A 20,885-nucleotide genomic window follows, 5' to 3' on the forward strand; every position below is an offset into this window, starting at 1 on the left:
TATGTCAATTCTATCTCAATTTAAAAATAGATATAAATAGGGATGCCTGGGTGGCTCAGCAGTGGAACCTCTGCCTTTGGCTCAGGTCATGATCCCGGAGACCTGGGATTGAGTCCTGCATCGGGCTCCCGGCATGGAGCCTGCTTCTCCTTCTGCCTATGTCCCTGCCTCTCTCTCTGTGTCTCTCATGAATAAATAAATCGTTTTAAAAAAATGAAAATAACAATTTTTTAAAATAACAAAAATAGGTATAAATAAATAAATAGGTTCATACCTCATGTGCTATGAAGAGATGTAAAGCACTGTATGGGGTAGGGTCAGGGGAGAGCTTAAAAGCTCTTTGGCTTGCAGCTGGCCACTTTCTTGCTGTGTGTTCACTTGGTTGCCTCTGTGCACGTGTGCAAACCTGGTGTCTCTCTCTGTGCTAATCTCCTATTCTTATAATGACACCAGTCATATTGGATTAGTGCCACCCTCACAAACCCAGGTCTACTTAATCACATCTTTAAAGGCCTTGTCACCAGAGGAAATCACATTCTGAGATATTGAGAACTAGGGCTTTAACATATGAATTTTGGGAGGACACAACTCAGCCCAGATCATGGGGGTAGGGAAGACCTCTCCGAAAAGGGGAGACCTGAATAAGGAACAAGTCCTGGCTATAGGGTGAGTCATCCAGGAGTAGAGCGCCTCTGGCAAGAAGGCGGGGGACAGTGAGCACCCAGGTTCAAGGCTAGAATATCGAGTAGGCTGTGGTGGCCAGACCCAGTGAGAGAGGGCAAGTTGGCCACAGGTTCAGGCAGAAGGCAGCTGGTGACAAACCTTGGAGGCATGGTGAGGACTTAATTTTTTTTCTTCTGAATGTCATAGGAAGTCATAGGACTGTTCTGAGCAAGTTGGAGACATAATCTCACATATGTTTTTAAAGGATTATTTTAAAATTTACAACAGATTTTCTGAAGAATTCAGTGGGAAAGATCACGCCAACCATGAAACCTGGAAAAGTTTCTTGGAATAGTTAAAAGGAAGACCCCAGAGTTACTCAGGTTACTCTCTACTGATTTCTTTCTTTCTTTCTTTCTTTCTTTCTTTCTTTCTTTCTTTCTTTCTTTCTTTCTTTCTTTCTTTCTTTCTTTCTTTCTCTTTCTTTTTAGCAATTTCTTCCCTCAAGGGTTAAGGTATCAGCTAAGAATTATTGGGAGCACTGGATTACAGCCAAGTCTCCTACTGCCACATTCACTGAGGTCAAGTTTAGAACAAGGGAAATATCTGGCTCCATTTATATATGTATATAAAACCTTTTTCTGGAAGAAAAACTTGGGTTAAGATGATCTGGTCTGGATTAATTTAAAGGAGTGATGTTACATTGACCTCACTTGGAACTACTTGAGTCAGGGCAAGCTTCGAGGTGTCTTTTCCCTCTTTCACAAATGCCATCTCTAGACATACAGGGAGAAACAAGAGAGTGAGTAACGATGACTTTTGAAGTTTTGAGCAACTTGTTGCCAAAAAGTAAGGGATCTCCACAAAGCAGTTCCTGTGCATCACACTTAGACTCTATCCTGAATTAACCAACCTGGGTGTTCTGAAGCCCCACATACAGGAAGCCTGCATGACTTTGGGGTGTACATACTACAAACCATCAAGGTATTTCCCAAGGTGCTTTAAATGGCCATATCCATTTTTATAGCACATTTACGTTGTACTCGGATGCAAGCATGACATTCAACAGCAAACATATTCATTGAATACATCAGGAGTCGTTTTCATGGGAACTTGTTAACACCAACCATCAATTTGCCCTCTTATGTCTCCATTAAACTTTGTTACAGAGGGCTGCCTTCCAGGATCTATAAAAAGTTTCCTCGTATAAAAGAGTATAAAAATATTAAACACACACACAGACAGAAACTTCCTACTGAAATAGCCTGATTAGAGTTAGTAAAATTTTAGCTGAGATCCGTTATGTGTCAAAAATAACAGTGGGTCACTTTTTGAGTCTCTCTTCCTTTTTCTTTTTTTTAAGACTTATTTATTTTGAGAGAGAGAGAGAGAGAGAGAGACAGGGGCAGAGGGAGAGGGACTCCTAAGCAGACTTCACGCTGAACCCGATGCAGGGCTCAATCTGACGACCCTGAGGTCACGACCTCAACTGAAACCAAGAGACAAATGCTCAACTGACTGTGCTACCCAGGTGCCCCAGACTTTCCTCTTTTTGAAATACAGTATCTGTTTTATGAAGAGGGACACGGTAAGTAGAAAGAAATTTAACCTATGTCTAAATCACTTAGAGATCATTGGAAACAACTTTCATGTGAATATGAAAGCTTTCCTCACCCCACAGACAGGGAGAGAAGATGAACTAACCTGTTCTGGCCAAATCATTAGAATCATATATGTATGAATAAAGTCTTTAGCAAAAGAAATAATCTGCTGTGGATTTTGGTTTTCTGTATCTAAAGTGTGTTTGAATATGCGCCTAAAGATCGTCTTCGGACGCGCGAAGACACAAATACACAACACACACCCGAGGACCACAGCGCGTTTTCCAGAGTCTTGGTAGTGAAGGATGCAATGCGGGGCAGAAGCCAGCATGCCCCAGTCAGGTCCTCGGTCAAGCATTTGGAGGACGTCCTCACCGGCTGAATTATAAGAACGCTGCAGCAGTAAAGTAATGTTTCGTTTGCTTTAACAAGCAAAGGTAGAGATAGTTAGAGATTATTGATGGTCCCACCATCGTCAGTGGAATGTGGTCTGTGCATTCTGAAAACAGGAAGCCTCACTTCGAGCCTTACTATTGGGTCCTTGCTGTGAAGGGGTGGCCAGTGCTATTAAGTTGTTAGATTAGCAAGGTTCTACTGCATTTTCACTTTAAGCCGGAGTGCTTTCACAGCTGAGCTGTAATGCTCTGAAAATGCCTACATAACAAGATCCAGACGTGGAGCTGAATCCCAAATGGTAAATGGCCAACGGCGTTTATACACTATTACCTTTGCCGAAGCCATAAAAAGTCAGCACGTCTGAAAAGACACTGTGCCTAAATCCAAAAACACAGAGGAAGCCAACGCAGGAAAGAGGCAGCTCTCTCCATCATAGCAGAACTTCATAGGATGGGAGGGTAGTTCCGTTTTCTAGAGAATACCAGTATGGATTCCAATCCCTTCTTGAGAAGGGAAGTAGAAAGGATGACCCAAACTATCCTATTGATGACTGAATGTTACATTTAGCTCCCAGGAGAGTCCGTGGAACAGAATTTGAAGTGGCTCGCATCACATACTTGAGTAAACACGAGCTTTCCTAATAAACTGCCTTTTGGAGCAATCTAAAGTACTAAATCCCTAAGTTCACTCAAACCTGAATTTCTCAGGCAGGCAACAGAATCGAATCATAGAATGAGAGAGCTAGAAAGAAAACCCAAATGCACCCTGCTGCACTTAGCGGAAAGAGTTCAGGATTCACCTTGCAGAAAAGTACATTTCAGTTGCCCATTTAGGTGTGAGTTTGCCAGGGTGCTGGGATCCACGAAGAGGTTGGCTGTTTCACAGACCCTATTTGCCTTGGCCTGATTCAAGGAAGCCTGATTCAAGGACTTTCATTCCTCGTGTGATTGATGCAGTGGACGGGTGTGACCCCGGCTGCGTGCCGGGGAACAAAGAACAAGACCTAGCTGTGGGCTTGGGAGGTTGCAAGTGGACACGCACACCTGCAGCAAAGGTGAGAAACACTGGTGAAGTTTTAGGGACGGGTTCAAATAAAGCTAGGAAGGGTTTGGGGACTTGCGACCTAGGACAGAAAGGTAATTTGTTTCTTGGCTTCATTGCTTAAGGTGGATTCTCAGAAGAGTTTAGGGCAGGGCCAGTGACGCAGAAGCCTTCCTGAGTCACGATATCAAGAAAGTCAGATCTTGGGACACCTGGATGGCACAGCGGTTGAGAGTCTGCCTTTGGCTCAAGGCGTGATCCCAGGATCTGGGATCGAGTCCCGCATCGGACTCCCTGAATGGAGCTTATTTCTCCCTCTGCCTGCCTCTCTCTGTGTCTCTCATGAATAAATAAATAAATCTTTAAAAAGAAAGAAAGAAAGTTGGATGTAAAGCAATGCATGGAATCTATCAGTGACTACCTTGGCAGCATCCAGAGTTACTTAAGGGGAAGCTACTACTGTTTCTTTCCCGGGAGGATGAATGATGGCATCTCACTGGCTATCTCTGCAAACTTAGGGATGTTAAAATGAAATGAAACCTTTGCACATGACCAAAAGTCACAGGCATTGTTTTAATAAGACATGCGAGCTCCAGGAGTCCTTTTGGTGCTAATGGTTCTGCTATTTCACAAACCAACATTTTAGTACATTGATGTCCTCAAATATATACTACATAGAAATCTTTTTAAATGAAGAAAGTCTGAAAAAAATAAGATAAATGTTATCTTCTAAAAAGAATAAATAAAAATAAGTTCCTGACTGTGTATCTGTTATCCCATCACCAAGGAATGACTGAGTAGATTTTCACTGTACTGGAGGACATGTGTGGAACGACCTGACTTGAAATATGGGCTTCCCCCCAACTTGCACAAAATTTACTTGGAATCAGGTCCCGGAGGGCTGCCTCAAAGAGAATGCAGTCATCACTCAAAAAAAGAGTGGAAACTGGTAGAGTGTGTGGGGAGGGGAAGAGGCGGTGGGGGGAGACTGCCAATGACCAGTGAAGAGATGCACCATGTGTATTATCTTAGGCCATGTTCTCCCAGAAATGAACTTGGAAATGAATATTCATGGACAAAGATTTTTTGAAGGAACTATTCCCCAGGGAATCAGTTTGGGGGTGGGGGTTGAGGGTGAGGTTGGGTGGCAGATAGAAGTCATGCCTCTGGGGGATCCCTGGGTGGCTCAGTGGTTTAACGCCTGCCTTTGGCCCGGGGCGTGATCCTGGAGTCCCGGGATCGAGTCCAAAATCAGGCTCCCTGCATGGAGCCTGCTTCTGCCTCTCTCTCTTTCTCTCTCTCTCTCTATCTCTCTCTCTGTGTGTGTGTGTGTGTGTGTGTGTGTGTTTGTATCATGAATAAATAAATTTTTAAAATCTTAAAAAAAAAAAAAAGAAGTCATGCCTCTGATTTCATCTGGGCAAAGAACTGGGCTTTTGTATCTGGCACCAGCCAGTCATTGACCACGGGCCCCCCAAGGAGCATATAGGTTTCCAGGCCCACTGTGGGAGGCAAACGTACAAGCCAAGGGCAGGCCACCTAAGAATGGAAAAAGGATTCTGAGGGGGTCAGGTAGGGCCTGGTACATGTGTGTTCACCCCATGTATTAAAACCCAGGAACTTATTTTTATTTATTCTTTTTAGAAGATAACATTTATCTTATTTTTTTCAGACTTTCTGGGCAGGACAAGAAATAGATATTTCAGGTGTGAGCCCAAGGTTCCCAGGGCCCAAGACACCAACTTGCAGAAGCTGGTTTACAATTGAGCAGCTTGTCACAGGGGCCAATGTGCAGGTGGCAGCAGCAGAGATTTGTACACTTAGGTTCTTCAACAATGGCCGGGGATCCCTAGGGGCAATGCTTGGAGGGGCCAGGGGCTGCTGAACTTGTCCCTCTTCTCAGGGTGCTATTGGGGGGCCCTGGGTGTGGGGCTGCTCGGAATGCAAAGACAGTCTGACCCCAAGCAGCTAAGAAGCCTCTTACTCCACCCGCGTCTGGAGATGCTGAGCCGGTTCCCATGGAGATGACTGCAGCCACCCGGGGTGGACCCGGGGACGCAGAGGGAGTGGGGGTGTCAGGTAGTGGCAGTTTATGAGGACCAGAGGAGCCGTGGAAGGCTTCCTGGAAGACACGGACTTTCCTCTTGGCCTTGAAAGTCAGCAGAATTGAGACAGGGACAAGACAGGAGGAAGGGCCTCCTGGAGGAGGGGGGACCACAGAGGTGACACCTGCCACGTACTGTCACCGCACAAGGTCAAGACGGCCTGAGCTGCCACGGAGAAAAGTCGGGGCCCAGGAGGCGGGCTGTCCCCACCCTGGGTCCGAACACGGGGTCACCGTCTGAGCAGGCTCCCTGGCTCTCCTTGCTCCAGCTTCTTGCGGATTCTCTGCCCAGTTGCCAGCTCAGACCCGCTTTCCACCGGCCTCCTAATTACCACGCGCCAGGTTCCCAGTACAAAGAAACGGATGATCCAGGCCAGGACGAAAGAGCAGAACAAAATAAAGACGGCAGGGGGTGTTTTCAGGGAGCGGCATCACAGAACAGGCAAATTTCAGAGACTTTTTGCAACAAGGGAAAGCTGATGTGTTGATTAGGAGCCTGTGTCAGTAGGAAGGGGCCACGCAGGGCAGGGTGGGAGCACCGGGTAGGGTCGGGGTGTGCATTGTCCTCTGTGGTCTGTCGACCCCTAGGACAGAGGTCTTAGCCTTTTGTGTCTTGTAAAGCACCTGAATAAAGAGCTCTGGGTATAAATACCCGATTCAACAGGAAGTACTGCGGCCTTACCAGCTCCAGCTGGGGGTGGATTGGGGCTTTTTCAGAGCAGATTCTACCCAGAGGAGCTGTTTGCTGCAGAGATGGGCCAACAGAGAGGTTCAAAACAACAGGAAGTGCAGCAAAGGTGTGAGGGAGGTGCCAAGGCACCCACGACCCGGCAAGGGGGCTGGCGGTGCCAGGAGCCTCCACCCAGCTGCGGGGATTGGAGCCCCAGCCCGGGAACCAGGCTGAAGCGGTTCTCACCCTGGCCTTGCACTTGCCGCCTCCGTGGTCAGGTGTCGCACCGGGTGCTGCGGGGACAAGGAAAGGCAGGATAGTTCTGCGCCGCCGCCAGGCCGCGTTTCCCAAAAGCGCAAAATTAAATAAGGTGATCCACATAAAGCACTTGGGATATAAGTGCTCAATTAACAGTAATTTTCGTTGTCGGTCAAGGGATTGCCTGAGTGCACAGCCCAGCTCTCCACTCCCTAGACAGGTGATCGCGGGCCAATTTCTTTCCTTTTTTTTTTTTTTTTTAAAGATTTTATTTATTTATTCATGAGAGAGAGAGAGAGGCAGAGACACAGGCAGAGGGAGAAGCAGGCTCCATGCAGGGAGCCCGACGTGGGACTCGATCCTGGGTCTCCGGGATCATGCTCTTTGCCGAAGGCAGCGCTAAACCGCTGAGCCATCAGCGCTGCCCAATTTCTTAATTTCTCTATGCCTCAGTTATTTTTTTTTCTTTTTCCTTCTATTTTTTTTTTTTATAATTGTATTTCTTTATTTGAGAGAGAGCATGTGAGCAGGTGGGGAGGAGTAGAGGGAGAGGGATAAGCAGACTCACAGCTGAGCTCGGCCGCTCAGATCATGACCCCAGCTGAAATCAAGTCAGATGCCCAACCCACTAAGCCACCCAGGCACCCCTCTATGCCTCGGCTCTAATCTTCAGAGGTTTGGATGAATTAGTGCATCTATAACATCTTGGATCAATGCTTAGTGCTCAATAAATTTTAGTTTTATGTTATTAAGAAATCTCTATGACAGCATCATCAGCACCCTCATCATTTAGATCCGGGAGGGGAAAAAAGCACATTGGGAATATGCTTATTGAAAAGAATCCCCAGAGTTGCTCTGGGGGTCCAGGAGGGGAAAAGGGGACTGGGGTCTCTCCATCTTTCTCTCTACAGAGACTTCTGACAAGCCCTTGGGTGGCTGGGACATTTGTGACCAGGGAAGGAGAAAGAAGGACAGACCGGGAGAGAGAGAGATTGATTTTAAGGAATTGGCTCACACGGATACAAAGGCTGGCGAGTCCAAGATCTGGAGGGTTGGCCAACCTGCTGGAGACCCAGAGAAGAGTTGCAGGTCAAGTCCAAAGGCCAAGACTGCTGGGAGAACTCCCTCCTCCTCTGGAGAGGCTGTTTATCTATGGAGGCCTTCAACTGAATGGGTGAGGCCCACCCACAACAACAGGGGTAATCTGCTTTATTCAAAGTCTGCTGATACAGCTTTTCTGCCCCTGGATGCCGCCGAGTAAGCATCGTTAAAGTCTCCCCTCCCATTGCCATCATGTCCAAGTCAGAGCCTGGGCAGCTGCGGAAGCTCTTCATCAGAGGTTTGAGCTTTGAAACAATCAATGAAAGTCTGAGGAGCCATTCTGAGCAATGAGGGACGCTTATGGACTGTGTGGGATGAGAGATCCAAACACCAAGCGCTCCAGAGGCCTTGGGTTTGTCACGTATGCCACCGTGGAGGAGGTGGATGTAGCCATGAATGTAAGGCCACACAAGGGGGATGGAAGAGTTGTGGAACCAAAGAGGGCTGTCTCAAGAGAAGACCTGGTGCCCACTTAACTGTGAAAAAGATTTTTGTTGGTGGCATTGAAGAAGACACTGAAGAACATCATCTAAGAGGTTATTTTGAACAGTACGGGAAAATTGAAGTGATTGAGATCATGACTGACCGAGGCAGTGGCAAAAAGAGAGGTTTTGCTTTTGTGACATTTAATGACCATGACTCTGTAGACAAGACTGTCATTCAAAAATACCATACCGTGAATGGCCACAACGCGAAGTAAGGAAAGCCCTATTGAAGCAAGAGCCAAAGAGGCCAAAGTGGGTTCTGGAAACTTTGGTGGTGGTCGTAGACGTGGTTTTGGTGGGAATGACAGCTTTAGTCGTGGAGGGAACTTCAGTGGTCGAGGTGGCTTTGGTGGCAGTCGAGGTGGTGGTGGATACAGTGGCAGTGGGGATGGCTAGACCGGATTTGATGATGATAGAAGCAACTTTGGAGGTGGCGGAAGCTATAACGATTTTGGCAATTACAACAATCAATCCTCAAATTTTGGACCCCATGAAAGGAGGAAATTTTGGAGGCAGAAGCTCTGGCCCCTACAGTGGTGGAGGCCAATACTTTGCTAAACCACGAAACCAAGGTGGCTCTGGCGGTTCCAGCAGCAGCAGCAGCTATGGCAGTGGCAGAAGGTTTTAATTACTGCCAGGAAACAAAGCTTAGCAGGAGAAGAGAGCCAGAGAAGTGACAGGGAAGTACAGGTTACAACAGCTTTGTGAACTCAGTCAAGCACAGTGGTGGCAGGGCCTAGATGCTACAAAGAAGACATGTTTTAGACAATACTCATGTGTATGGGCAAAAAACTCGAGGACTGTATTTGTGACTAATTGTATAACAGCTTATTTTAGTTTCTGTTCTGTGGAAAGTGTAAAGCATTCCAACAAAGGGTTTTAATATAGATTTTTTTTTTGCACCCATGCTGTTGATTGCTAAATGTAATAGTCTGATCATGACGCTGAATAAATATGTCTTTAAAAAAATACAAAGTCTGATGATATAAATGTTAATCTTATCTTTAAAATGCCTTCAAAGAAATGTCTAGAATAACGTTTCACAGAATATCTGGGTACCATGAGCTGGGAAAATTGACACATGAAATTAGCTATCACACTTCCTCCAATGGTTTTTGGGACCATCGACTTCCCAGATGGGCCCTAGGAGGAGCATGGGTAGAGCTGAGGGACTATGAGACATTAGCCAGCAAAACCCAAACCCTCAGGTCCCTGGGCATTGATTGAGACTTCCTAAAATAACCAGCATGAGGGCGTGTAATTCCTGGGATGGCAGCTGGGAACTTCCATCATAGTGTTGGGCCTTTATAGTAAAGTGACACCATCTGCATCCCCAGCCTGGGTAGGCCTGGCGACGCACAGGTCACAGTTTCTTCTTAACTAAGTAGATCCTGAAGATTTGTCCATCCATCTCTAAACCCAGTGTCCAGCGCATGCTGGGCCAGGGTGCCAGTACTCAATAATTGTTCAATGAATAAGTTTTCACAAATGCTTATCTAGTAGTGGCATAGATAAGTGGCTTAGTCGCTAGATGTTGAACTGGAAATAGACACTATGACTCATGTTAGTCCAGTGGTCCATGCACAAGATCTTGACAGCGGCCACCCTCAGTAATAGCCAGAGCCCCACGTGGGGTCTCAGTTCCACCTCTGTCCATGGGACCTTGGGAGGGCCTGTCACTCTCTAGACTCTCTTTCATCGTTTGTAAAATTAGGACATTAGACCAGATGATTTGTGAGGTTTTTTTCCAGCTCTTGCTTCTACAATTCAGTAAGATCATCCACATGGTGACCAAACACCAGGATATTGTGCATGGAATTCACAGGGATAAAAAGAGATTTAGGGAAAGACACCCATGGACTCCTGTTCTACATTCTCTACTCAGTTTCAGAACAATTGCCTCTTGGAAAGACCAGAGCAGGTGGGTGATTCTTTGCCATCCCGAGATTTCTCTATCTTTTAACGAACTATTAGTTCTAATGTTTAAAGGGGTATTTTTTAACTACCTAAGATTATAAAATGTAAATACACCTAAAGAAGAAATTCAAGATCCCATAATCACAGGGCCCCCCAAAACCCCGTCTGCATTTTTTGGCATATATCCTTCCAGAGTTTCTCTATGAACATATATACAATTTTGCTTTGTCAAAAAAAAAAAGGGGGGGGACCATGTTATATGTCAGTTGTTCTATATTTTGATCTTTTAGGATATTAGGACCAGTCCTCCTTCCTGGTTTGTTTCTTGGTGATTTTTCTCCTTTTTCAGTGTCTAAAGCCTCCTCACCATGTTATCTTAGATTTTGGTTTTATTGTAAATGCTAACATATAAGAAGCAGGGGTTTGCCTCTGTGGCTGACAAAGTCCAGAAGTTCAAAATATGGAGAACTCTGGAGAGGGTCAAAGTAGGAAGGAGCTTTCACAAGTGAACCATCCCTCAGTTGTGGGTTGAATTATTATGTCCTCCTGAAAATATGTTCAAGTCCTAGCCCCCATGTGGAATGTGACTTTATTTGGAAGTAGGGCCCTTGCAGATAGAGCTGTGGTAAGGATTTTAAGGTCACCCTAGATAAGATATTTGCATGCTGGCAGAAGGGTGGACCCGAAATCCAATGCCTGGTGTCCTTGTAAGAGAACAGAGAGGGGGTTTGAGACCCGGACACAGGAACACACACATGGGGAAAGGCTATGTCTTCACATGGAACAGAGATTGCAGTGATGTGTCTACAAGCCAAAAAACCACCGAGGATTGCTGACCAGCACTGGAAGCTAGGAGAAAGGCATGGAATGATTCTCCCTCAGAAGCAGGAAGGAACCAATCCTGCGGACACCTTGATGTAGACCTCCTGGCTTCCAGAATGGTGAGAGGATAGGTGTCTGCTGTTGGAAGCTACCATGGAAGGCCCACGGTAATTCCTCATGACAGCCCTTGAAAGCCACTATACCCTCCATATCTCGTCCTCTTTTCTTGCATTTTGTTTGTTTCCAGACTTGCTGGGTAAACCCTTGAAAGCCTGCCTCTCCAGCAGAACTGCCAAGTCAGGCCTGGTAAGCAGGGTTGGGCCAACTTGGATTTCCTGAACATGAACATCACTGGTGTTTCCCCCAGAATAAGAAGCATGTGATTTACAGATAGGGCCCTGGCCCGAAACACTCAAACTGATGAAAGACATCATTAGACCGTAAGCAGAACTCCAGCAGTGATGTACAGTTTACAAAACATTTAGATGAAAGCCCATCCAAGTCCTCAAAATAAAAATAAAGCCACGACTTCATCAACTCCCAGTGCCAGTTGTACAGTCACCTCCATCCAGGAGAGCACTGGGGTCTGGTTAGGCACCCACCCAGGTGATTACATGTCATCTCCTCCCTTCCGTCCGTGCTGCTGCTAACGGCCGAGGAGGGGCTGCAGGCAAACGTGTGCACTGTGCGGAGAGAATTCTGTTCTAAATAAAAATCTTTTTGGCTCATAAATACTGTATGTGAGAAGAGTTCTTGAGTTCTTGAGATCTTTTTAGCTATTTTTCTGTCCTGTCCTAGCACGGCAAGAAGCAGACCTCGCTGCGTTTCCCCTGCCTTTTGTTATCAGGCCAGCAGAAAAAAAATGCCCATTACACTTGCTAAGCAAAGTTGCAAGAGAGGATAAGAGGCAGCGCCGCTGTGTGGATCGCGCACCTACCATGACAAGGGTCTCTAAGAATCGAAAAGCGATAGACTTGGAGTGAGCGCTAACGGTCTAAAATCCGAGCAACCGGTTTCTTAAATGTTTGCTTTAAATTGTGGTCATGAAGTCCACATGGTACAAACTTCAAAAGTTAATTTATTTGATGGGATGAGCACTGGGTGTTATTCTGTATGTTGGCAAATTGAACACCAATAAAAAATAAATTTATTTTAAAAAATGTTAGTTTATTTGGAGGACGTTTTCTATTGTGCTAACAGCTTTTATTTTCCTTCCACTGTCACTCGTGGTGAATGAAATGTACAATCTGTACTAATTGCAGTTTAGATCCCGCCTCGCAAGTGGAGAAACAGAGGTTAATATAGTCATGAGAACATCCGCTCAGCGGGGTCTTCTATTTTATGTGTGTCCCATTTCTTCCCATGAACCAGGCCCCTGTGCTGGGTGCTGAGACCTCAGGGAGGCCGTGGGCAGTCCCCCGCCTTCTGGGAGCTGGCCATCCAGCGGGAGCGGGGCAGTGCCCCCGCAGCGGGACCATGGAAAGGTGTGCGTGGGGAACATAGCAGCCCCGAGGAGGGCACCAACCTTAGTGGAGACAATGTTGGAGATGCAGCCAACGACTCTTTAGTGGGTCAGGCCTGAAGAGTTGGGTCAGGGCTGGGGGGGCAGGAAAGGAAGGCGAACAATACAATGGGACTCGCACGTGCAAAGGCCAATGGCTTTGGGGATCGGAGAAAATCTGAGAAACAGGAAAGTGCCGAAGAGTAGGCAGATGGAGGCTGGGGCGCTGGGGGCCAGGGGAGACCCCTGAGTTGAAGTCAGAGGAGTAGGAACTCGATGACAGAGGCCACCCTGGATACTGAGCCAAGAAGTGTGTTCTTTCTCTTGAGGCACCTGACAGAGGCCGTAAAAAAGTGTTAAGCAGGTGCGAGGCAACCGGATTTGCATGGCATGGCCAGAATGACAGGAAACCAGAGGGGAAAGACTGTAGAACTAAAGCTCAGTTGTACCAGTCTTATCGGGAGACAAAACACACCACCTAAAGGGGTGGGGTCCACTTTTATGGAGTAGAGGATGGCCGTGTAGTTAGCGGAACTCCCCCATTACACACTTTGTCTGTGCAACCTAAGCATAGAAACTGTTCATAAACTATTACTCTGGCTCTAGTACCTGAGAACAATGAAAAAAGAGACAAGACTTAAGCTGCTTTCCTTACTCTGAAGTCCTTGTGTGGCTCAGGTACTTGGCATCGAAAGAAACCATCTTTCATTCCCATGCCTGTGGCCGGCAGGCCTCATGACGAGTGACTTCTGAACGTTTCCAACCAAATTCCCTCCGTTGAGAGTGTTAAGCAACTTGTAATTTTAAGCAATTTAGCCAGATTTCCATATACAAGCAAGCACATTCTTTGAACCAACCCATTGTACAACCTCATTTATCCCTGCAGGTAATAAACTACTATAAATGTGGAATTAGGCATAATCCAGGGTTCTCTGTGCATGCATGTGTAGTCAGACCAACAAGAAACAGATGCACTTATTAGGTACAATAGCTGCCTTCCACTTCACTTACTGCTGATGAATTATTTCTTCTTTTAATTTTAAGTCAAGAAAACACATCACATTTCCCAACTCATGCTATCAAAGAAGCACCAGAAGAGTTAATATTGACAGCAACTGTACAGAAATGGGTTGGTGTGAGATATGTGAGTCTGCTGGTGTAATATCTAGAAATAGAGCATTCTATATATTTCCTTTTTTTTTTTTTTTTGGTATCCACAGGCTATTCAAAGGCATCTCATTCATTCATTCATTCATTCACTTACTCATTCAACCAACTTTTTAAGGCTCCTACTGTAGCTATGTTTTTAAATATTCAAGGTGGTGGGATTTCCTGTCAAATCAGATACATCCCTGCCCTCCAACAGGTGAAAAGTGGCTGAGGAATTAGAATATTTCGTAGTCTTCAGAAAAGGACACTATTTGTGTGGCTTCAAGCTCCATCTCTTCTTGGTTCTAAGAGGCAGTGTGGGCTCTGGGGCCAGACTATGCAGGGTGTGAATGCCACTCACAGGTGTCACCACCTTGGCAAGTTATTTGTCTGCTATGCGACTCATTTTTCTCATCTGCAATGAAAATCCTCATAGAGCCTAACTAATACTAATATGATTGTTGTAAGGATTAAATAAATTAAGATTTGTAAAGTACCTCAAATAAGGCCTGGCACGTAGTAAGAACCCAGGCATTTTTTGTTATGACCATACATGCCTGGAGCTCCTGCCTGGGAATCATTTACTGTGAGCCTACTATGTGCAGGGCAAAGCCCAGCTGCTGGAGAAGGCCCCAAAAGCAGGACTTGCATTCCAGCAAGTAGAGAAAACCTATACACCGATACCCATCCATGAGGCAGATGTGGTCCAGCTTATGGGCCAGCTGCAGAGTGCTAGCATCAATCGCCTCCTGCTGTGTAACAAATCCCCACAGACGTAGTGGTTTAAACCAACATATATCTATTGTCTCATGGTTTCCATGGGTCAGGGATCTATACGTGGCTTAGCTGGGTCCTCGCTTCAGGTTCTCGTATAGGCTGCACTCAAGGTATTGGCCAGGGCTGGGCTCTCACGTGAAGGCTCAAGCAGGAAATAGTCCTCTTCCAAATGCATGCTGGCAAAATTCAGTTCCTTGAGGGTTGTTTGACTAAGGGCCTCAACTCCCTTCTGGCTTTTGCCCAAATGCCCTCAGTTCTGTGCCATGAGAGCCTGCAAGCCAAAGACATGATAGGGAGACATTCTGCTAGCAAGATGGGAATCACCATCTCATATAACATAATCACAGGAGGTAATGATCTGCTCCGGGCAGTGAGGGAAGCCAAACTCTCCATAGCACCCATCTCTCTGATGCTGAGCCACGCACTGTGCATTCCATTGACACGCAAATGGGAATCCAACCTGTCTTCATCTCTCCAGCAGTTTCTTCAAAGTTAGATTCTGGAGGAGGCAGAAAGAAGCTCGGTTCAGTGTCTCATCTTGTCAACAACCAGAATTTTGAAGTCCATTGTTCATATATTAATTTTTTTTCCTTTAGCAGTTGTGGTACCCTGTCTAGATCCCCTCATGTCCTTCCTGTTGGTTCAGCGTAGCCATCCCCCAGTTTCTACAAGCTTTGCTCCAAAAGTTCCTATCTGTAACTTTCCTTTTTTTTTTTTAAAGATTTTATTTATTTATTCACAAGAGACATACACAGAGAGAGAGAGGCAGAGACACAGACAGAGGGAAAAGCAGGCTCCATGCAGGGAGCCTGATGTGGGACTCCATCCTGGGACTCCAGGATCACGCCCTGGGCCAAAGACAGGCTCTAAACCACTGAGCCAGCCAGGGATCCCCTGTAACTTTCTTTAGAGCGTTAATCTATGGTACCCTGGAACCACTTCACTCAGATGCTTCCAGAACCAAAAGAGCCTGGGAGATTATAAACATCCATGGTGGCCTGACTGGTATAGACATATACAAATCTGGATCCCTTACTTTTAGGTAAGAGAAACTCCACTGGATAATTTATTCTTGAAAGCTCCTCAAGGGTACAGATTGAATCTGGAACTTTACTTGAAATCACAACCTTGCCCGGCTAATTTTTGTTCCCTCTTCTGTTTTTCCTACTCCCTTACAGTTTCTCTGGGGGCAAATTGCTTAATTACTTGCACACAATTTCTCTCCTTGGAGTCTGCATTTGGGGGTCCTGCCTAAGATCCCCCAGATGCAGTCCACAAGTAGTCCCAGGAAACTAACTTTAGGGATAAGATTCTGGACGTAGCTCATTCGCCAGCAGGATGAAAATGGGGATCCCATCCCTCATGGGAGGAAGCATTCTGTATTTTTTTCAATTCATTCAAAATTTGATCTATTTTATATTACATTTCTTTTTATTTTTTTTAAGATCTTATTTATTCATGCGAGTCAGAGAGAGAGAGAGAGAGAGAGGCAGAGAGAGAGAGAGAGAGAGAGGCAGAGACACAAGCAGAGGGAGAAGCAGGCTCCATGCAGGGAGCCTGACACAGGACTCAATCCCTGGTCTCCAGGATCATGCCCTGGGCTGAAGGTGGCGCAAAACCGCTGAGCCACCCGGGCTGCCCATTATATTACATTTCATACAATAATATCTCATTTTACTAAAACTTGAGGACATAAACACAAATAGAACTTTAATTAGTACCAAGTCATAAAGCATTAAGAAAAAAAAAAAAAACCACCTTTACTAATCCCTAATACTAATGTGGCATCTCGTATCTTTGCACCATTGCAGTTACTAAGACTTTCACTCTTGGTAAATTGTAATGGAATACAGATGGAAGGGGATGCCCTGGCTTGCATGTAATCTCTAGCTTTTGAGAAATACAGAGGAAATAATCATAAATCCTAATCATAAGGACAGAATTGGGTGGAATTGGGCTTGAGCAGGTCTAGAACATATGTGTAAACTTCATGAAATACAGGCCTAGATCTCTGTGTTAGCAACCAACAAATGCACCTCTATCGGCTCACACCTGTGGGTATCCCCCATGGCCAGCTGATAGAAGAAAGATCCCCAGTTTGGCTCAAAGATAGTCTGACTCAATACATTTGTACAAACTGGAAATGGACAGTTGCTGAACTATTGCCTCAACCAGAGTGGGCTCTGAAGAGACCAATGAAGGTAAACTGTAATAGGTAGAGCTTTGGGCATTGCACCTGGTGACCCAGTTTGTATGAAGGGAGAGGTGGCTCCAGGTAAGGAGACAGACATGTGGTATTGCACATTCATGCCTACCAGAGAGCATTCACTGCAGAAGAGGCGTTAAGCAACCAGGTGGGCAGGATGTCTCGTCCAGTAAATGTCAGCCAGCCTTGGTCCGTAGCTACTGTGGTCCCTGTGCAATAGGCATAGGTCTCTGAATGTCCTGGTTGTCGTGGCAGAGATGGAGGTTATGCATGAGTCAAAAAACATGGGCTCCTTCTCACCAGAGCTGATCTAGTGCTGCCACCACGAATGTTTGACCTGTGGACAACAGACACTGACTCTGTGTCCCCAGTATAGTGTCCTTCAGGACACCAAAGACTTGATGGCAAGTTGATTATGTGGGACGCTGCTCACCCTGGAAGTGGCAGCATTTTGTTCTGACTGGGATTGATACAAATTAGTGTATGAACTCACCTTTCCTGCCTGAATTGCCTTGGCAGGATCGACTATCTGACAACTCAAAATGTCTGATTTACGGACACAGGATCCCATATGACATTGTCTGCCCTTTTTTTTTTTTTTTTTTTTTTTTACAAAGGAGGCATGATAATGGGCACATGACTATGAAATCTACTGATCCCACAATATAGCATTCAGAAGCCTCTAGCATGATATATCGTAACCACATTCGGAAGGCAGAGGTGGGTACTACCTCGGACATGATACTCTGTGAGGTTGGACATCATCCTTTAGAATGCAGTACGTGCCTTAAACTGATAGTCATTATTTGCCATTGTGTCTTCAGTGAGTTGAACACGTGGGTCTGGAAACCAAGGGATGGGAAGAGAAGTGGTCTTGTTTGCTATCACTCCTCAGAGACCTTTTTGGGCAACACATCCTTCCAATTCTCGTAACTCTAGGGCATTACGTCTAGAGGTTCTCATTCCTGGAGGGAAAATACTTCAGCTGATCCACTGGAGTCTCTCTTGCTGCTCCCATGCCCAGTGCTAGCTGAAAACAGGCCACGGCAGCAGCCACTGCTTGATAAAGACATGGTAGTAAGGAGCTCAGGCTCCTCAAGGATGGAGGTTTGGGTCACCCTACCAGGCAAGGCCCCTAGTCTGGCAGACAGCTGGTTGCAGATGAGGAGATTCCAGAATGGATGGTAGAGAAAAGGAATGATGGATATTCATTACATTCTCGGCACCAGCTCCAGTGGCAGGGGCGGTGATTTGTCCTATGAGATCCATAATCAATTAGAATCTTGAATAAACTGTGACAAAATAGCCTAGACTTCGTATGAGAAGCACATGAATCTGAGTGGTGCAAAGGGTGGACTCCAGTGAATGCTTTTGGTAACTGCCCAGAGCCCCCCTTTACTGGTTGACGGTACCTACCCCGATCGGTTGGGTAGGTCTATCCTGAGGGCTCATGCCTCCAACCTCCTTCAGAGAACGACCTTCCCTTAATTGACAGGAGCCACTTCACCCAGAGTCATTCAGAACAGGAAGCTCTGGGTGTCATGTCCCCCCATTCCTTCTAGGAAGGCCTGTAGCCAGTGACTGACTGGGGTGGGAGTTTAAAAACAAAAAACAAAAAACCAGCTCCCTTGCTGGGGAGCTTCGTCAAGCTAATTGCTCCCTTGCTTGCCTCCTTCTGCCCTATTCTGCTTCCCTTTCTCCCTTACTAGTTTCTCCTGGAAACACTTCCCTAATTGCTTGCACACAATCCTTGGCAACCGAAGACAGTTCCTTAACAGAATATAAACTCTGTGTGGACAGACACTGGCTAGAGGGGAAGAAAAAAATCTTTTCATCTCCCACATACCTAGCCCAGCATGGGATACCTGCTGGGAGTCAAATACCGATTTTGGCAAATCTCCTTAGATTTTCTCCCTTTAGGAAGAGTCAGAAGCTCCTAAGAGGCGGTTGTGCAGTACATTACAGACCGGGGCACCTGTCGATTATCGACGATGTATGGATGCATCCTGTATGTCCCAGATCTGGGGAGTTGGGGCAATCTTGATTTTATTTTTTCCATCCTCTTGTCAGACCATTTCCAGGCCTGTGCCCCACGAGGTGCATGGTGCATGTGTGCGGACAGCCAAAGGGATGGTGCCAAAGGGATGATGAGCCAGCCCGGGAGCCGCTGGGGGGAAGCGGGGGGGGGGGGGGGGACACTGGAGCATTATAATAAAGCTGGAACCGTGAAGTCGAGCGAGCCTGGGCTTCAAATCCCGGCTGCACCCCCAACCTGCGGTCTGACCTTGGGGCCGCATTGCATTCGCGTCGGAAGTTCGCAGCCTCTCCCCCCACCCCCGCCACCCCGTCACAGGATGGAACGCGAGCTAATGCCTGCCCAGCGCCGCGCGATGCTCCGGGGCACCGGACCCCCGACCCCGGGCAGCTCGGGAGGCGCTTCCTTCTACAGGGGGGAGAAGGGCCGGTCGGGAGCCCGCGGAGCAGCCTGCGGCCCTTCCCGTCCTCGCCCAGCCGCCTGCGGGGAGGCGGGGCCCGACGCAGCGCTCCGAGCCCCCGGCGGGGGGGCCGTCACCGTGGCCGGAAGGACCGAGGCCCCGAGACCCCGAAACCCCGGGCCGCACGCGGGCTCCCGGCCGGCGACGCCGGAGCACGGGAAGGGCCGGCCCGCGCGAGCGCCGCGGAGGCCGACGCCCCCGGCCCCGTCTCCTAGCAACGCCCGCCCCGCCCCAGCTCGCCCGTCTCCTAGCAACGCCCGCCCCGCCCCAGCCCGCCCGTCTCCTAGCAACGCCCGCCCCGCCCCAGCCCGCCCGGCGCAGCGCGCAGGCGCGCCGCCGTTGCCATGGCAGCGCGGCCGCCGCGCCCGACGCCGGCGGCGCCTGCGGGCAGCGCGGGCTCCGGGCCCCACGTGGGCGGCGGGGAGGCGTCCCCGACTGGCTGGCGGCGCCTCCGGGGGCAGGTCGCGGCCTCTCCCGGGGCAGGTCGAGGGCTCGCCGGGAGCCGCCTCCAGGTGTGGCCCGGCCGCGAGGTCGGTTGGCTCCGTCTCGCCTCCCAGCGGACTGGGCCGTTCGGCGGCCCGGAGACTTTCGGGCCTGTCTCCCGGGGACGGAGGTGGTCCCCCGGGTCGGGCCTGGGCTGAGCGGGGTGTTCCGGGTTTAGACTCTCGGACCTTTTTACCTTTTTTCTCACCTGCGCACGAGCAGTACACACACACACACACACACACACACACACACACACGCAGCCTCACGTCTCAGCCTTTTCCCTCTCGTCTTCCACCTGAAGGATCTTTCATCTCGGAAACAATTTGCAGAAAAAGGAGGGGCCTCCAGAATCAGCCTTGGAAAGCAGCCCTGGAAATAAGTATCCTATTTCTCGAGGGCCAATTTTAAAACTCTAAACGTCCATGCCTGGAAGGGTATCCTGGATTCCGGGCTGGCATTTGCATTCTTCGAAATCCCTCTCTGCAGTGAGCTGCGTTGGGAGAATTCAGTTGTGGGGTATTAAATTTAAACATAACATCTACCCCTCTGGCTAGTGTTGGGACTGCTCCGCTAAAGGACCCGCTCACAAAGACAAAGCCACCGGGTTCTCAGTCATTCTCTGGCTGGAGAGTATTTTTAACAGAGGCGGAGTCAGTCACGTGTCTGTGAGTTTAATCAAATTGACAAGGGCTCTGAGCGAGAACGCTTGCTCTGTGACGGTAAGACAGCATTAGAAACAGACGCATTCTCTTTGGACTTACTTGAATCAGAGCTTTTCAAATGGAATCTTCGCTTGCATATATTTCTCTCGATCTGCTGCAACTGGCAGATTTAAATCAAAATCCTCTTATATTCATTTCTATGGCGAATGTGTCTAGGTTGAGATTATGCATTTTCTTGATCAACAAGGAAATGCGCAGCAATCACTACGAATTGAGCACCTTGCTGATTGAGCAACACTTGAACCTGAAGGCAAGGACGACCATAATCTTAGAATGGAGAATCCTCCACAGTGTATTTCACAAGCATTTTCACAGCTAACCTTTTTCCACTCCAAAGGATCATTCACTTGGAACTTCTTTGTCAGAGTATTAAATCTCCTAGAAAATCACTTTCACATACTTTTTAGTTTGAAAATGTGATTGTGGTTGGGCAAGTGCTCGTGTAATTTATCTCTCGCTCTCTATTCTCTTACTTATGGATCATTTTCCCC

At 47.4% G+C, this 20,885-nt stretch overlaps 1 pseudogene; it reads left to right on the plus strand.

Moving 5' to 3' along the window:
* Positions 1-8,026: 8,026 nt before the first annotated feature.
* Positions 8,027-8,947, plus strand: LOC129495873 (heterogeneous nuclear ribonucleoprotein A1-like; annotated as a pseudogene).
* Positions 8,948-20,885: the final 11,938 nt, after the last annotated feature.

The sequence above is a fragment of the Nyctereutes procyonoides genome, unplaced genomic scaffold (genome assembly GCF_905146905.1).
Source record: "Nyctereutes procyonoides isolate TBG_1078 unplaced genomic scaffold, NYPRO_anot_genome, whole genome shotgun sequence".
Taxonomy (NCBI): Eukaryota; Metazoa; Chordata; class Mammalia; order Carnivora; family Canidae; genus Nyctereutes; species Nyctereutes procyonoides.